Genomic DNA, 3,328 nt, shown 5'->3' with positions numbered 1-3,328 from the left:
GTTTTTTTCTGTCCTTCTTCGGCTCTAACCCCCAACCTCCACTCCCTGTGAACCAAAAACAGGGTTAGGGTTGAGGTTATTTTGACAGATTTTTTAATATATTCTTGAATATACTTTTTTTTTTTTTTAAGTAGGCCCCACGCCCAATGTGGGGTTGAGCTCAAGACCCTGAGGTCAAGAGTCGCTTGCTCAGAGTACCTGGATGACTCAGTCGGTTAAGCGTCCGGCTCTTGGTTTCGACTCTTGGTTCCGGCTCAGGTGGTGATCTCAAGGTTGTGGGATTGAGCCCTGTCTCAGGCTCTGTGCTGGGCCTGCAGCCTGCTTGGGAGGCTCTCTCTGCCCCACCCCTACCTCTCCCTCTCTGAGAATAAGAAAAAAGAGCCGCGTACTCTACGCACTGAGCCAGCCAGGCACCCCCCTTGAATAAGCCTTTTTAATGTGTTTCTTGTTTGAATTATTACTACATACAGGTCTTCTAGAAAACTCCATCTGCACAAAAGGGTTGTGGTGAGAAGGTCGGCCTGCCAGTTCCCTCCGCCAAGGTGTCGTCTTTTACCAGTTTCTCACGTGTCCTTCTGGAGACATCCTGTGCATAAACACTTGTCCCTTCTGAGGACATACGGGGCGAGCCACGTCACCAGTCGGAATGGGTTGCATCCTGCCGCAGCGAGCAGGGCCGCCAAGTCCTGTTGTTTGTCTCCCGTGCCCTGCCCGCCTGTCGAGTGCCAGGGCCTCCCCACTTCGGCCGGTTGAGGCTTTAGGAGCGAGTGTGGCTGTCTGCGGGGGCCCGAGATCGAGGCCACCAGAGGTCTCACGGTGGCCATGCAGACTTGCTTCCGCCACAGCCCATCTCCTGGACCAACTTGTAGGGCCGCCCCAACCAGAGGCGGGAAGTGGGAGCCTCCACATGCCAGGGGAGGGGCGACTGGGTGAGCGCGTGCGCCTCTCGTGGGCGGGCGCTGTCTGCAGGGGGCGGTGCTTCAGTACGTTCTGCCCCGGGGCGGGCGCTGTCTGCAGGGGGCGGTGCTTCAGTACGTTCTGCCCCGCGGGGCGGAGCCGCTTGCCTGCTGCTTTCATCCCACCGGATTCGTACACCTTGGCTCCTTGTGTGTATGGTTTGTCTCATTGTTTAGGAACAGTTGGGTGTTTCCCCGGGATGGTGGCCTATGATGACATCTACCCATCCTTTATTGATGGCCATCGGGATTATCAGTGATCTGTTGCCATGACAACGTGGTAGCGGCTCCCGGGGCCTGCCCAGCTTGCTCTCCCGTCCTACCGATTTCTGGGCAGTCCCAGCCCCTGAGCCTGGGAGGGTGGGGGTCAACTCCCCATTTCCCCCCAATCACCATGGCATCCCGTAAAATATAGAGGTGGGCACGTGACTCCATTTGGGCCCAAGACAGCAGAGATGTTTGCTAAGCACTTCCAGGGAGAGCTTCTGGAAGCACCCTCCGTCTCTCCCACTGGCCCTAAGGGAAGAAACACCAGCACAGGCAATTGTTGGGACTATCCTGTGTTCACAAGATAGGAAGCGATCCCAGGGTGAGGCTGACACCACAGAAAATGGAGCAGAGATGAAGAAAGGAGTTGGATTATTGGTGACATTGTCTGGGCTGCTGGATCCAGCTTTGCCTGAAGCTTTCAGCTGCCTCTCAACTTCCGGCAATAGGAGTGGCTTTATTCTGTTTATTGAAGACAATTAGGGTTGAGCTTCCTGGCACTTTCTGAAACAGATCTTGTATGTGCCTCTTTGCATTCATGCATGAGTGTGTGGTGTTCCAGGAACAAACTGCTAAGTAAAGATCAGGGACTGTGTTCGCTGCGCAGCCAGTGCCCCTCCCTAAGCCCAGCTGCTTTTGGCTGTAAGCCGCTCAACCCGGTCTGGGGGCCTCCCCCGAGGAGCGTGACCCGACACCCCAGGAGCGGCCCTCGGCCAATGGCTGTGGACAGCCCCTCACCACTGGAGTGGGTCACTCAAGTGAGATCCACACTGTCCCCCGAGGCCCCCAACAGGACCAAGCCCAGGTTTTCCGCTTAGTCACCTGTTCATTGGCACCCCCACAGGGCTCCTCCCTATTTCATGTCTCTGCCCCCAAAGAGTCTCCCTGGGGTGAGCTCCCAGGTAAACCATGGGCCCTGAGTCCTCATGACAGGGTCATCTTTGGGGGGGGGGGGATCTATCCAGAGTAGAATACAAATGCCAGATATTCCTGTAAGGAGATGGTAGCATTTTTTAAAAAAGATTTATTCATTTATTTGAGAGAGAGAGAGCGTGCACATGCATGAGCAGGGCAAGGGGCTGAGGGAGAGAGAAAATCCTTGAGCGGACTCCCCGCTGAGCCGAGCCAGATCTCAGGACCCTGAGACCATGACCTGAGCCGAAACCAAGAGTTGGCCACTTCACCAACTGAGCCACCCAGGCGCCCCGACGGGAGCATTTATAGCGCATACCCTCGCTGTCTTGAGTTTCCTGCGGCCGCCATAACAGAGCACCGTCCTGGGGGCTGAAAACCAGTTTATTCCGTTTATAGTTCTGGAGACCAGAAGTGCAAAACCAAGGTGTCAGCAGGTTTGATTCCTTCCGAGGCCATGAGGGAAGGGTCTGTTCAGGCCTCTCGGCTTGCAGCTGGTCAGACGGCTGTCTTCACATTGTCTTCCCTCTGGGCATGTCTGTGTCCAATTTTCTTATAATGAAGAAAAAAAGAAAAAAAAATTTCTTCCTGTAAGTCCTGCTGGATCAGGGCCCATCTTAATGACTTCATTTTAACCTAATCACCTCTTTAAAGACTCAGTATCCACATATAGTTCCATCCTGAGATCCCAGGGGTTAGGACCTCAACATAGAATTTGGGGAGAACATAATTCAGCATGGGAACGTAATTCCCCTCACCAACAGCCGGTCACCAGCCTTGTAGATCTTCACGATTCTGACAGGGAAGCAGCAGGGCGGCCAGGGGCTGGGTGGTGACCAGGCGGCCACAGGGGAAGAGACAGCAAGGTCAGGATGCCCGAGGGCTTGACCAGGTGGAGGTCCCAGGGACCTGGACGAGAGTGGATCTGAGGCGCGAGGTGTGTGGGTGCATCTTGGGTCCCGCTTATGGTTTGTGTCTTTTTTTCCACTGGTTTTTTCCTTTGCTCACTTCTCTGGAGTTGAAAGTTTGACTTGTCATTGGATTTTTTTTCTTTCTTTTTCTCTTTTTCTTTCTTTCTTTCTCTCTCCTTCCTTCCTTCTTTCTTTCTTCTCTTTTTCTCTTTCTTCTTTCTTTCTTTCTTTCTTCTTTCTTTCTTTCTTTCTTTCTTTCTTTCTTTCTTTCTTTCTTTCTTT

The sequence above is a fragment of the Mirounga leonina genome, unplaced genomic scaffold (genome assembly GCF_011800145.1).
Source record: "Mirounga leonina isolate KUSES-001 unplaced genomic scaffold, KU_Mleo_1.0 Mir_94, whole genome shotgun sequence".
In the NCBI taxonomy this organism is placed as follows: Eukaryota; Metazoa; Chordata; class Mammalia; order Carnivora; family Phocidae; genus Mirounga; species Mirounga leonina.
This window is presented reverse-complemented; position numbering follows the sequence as displayed.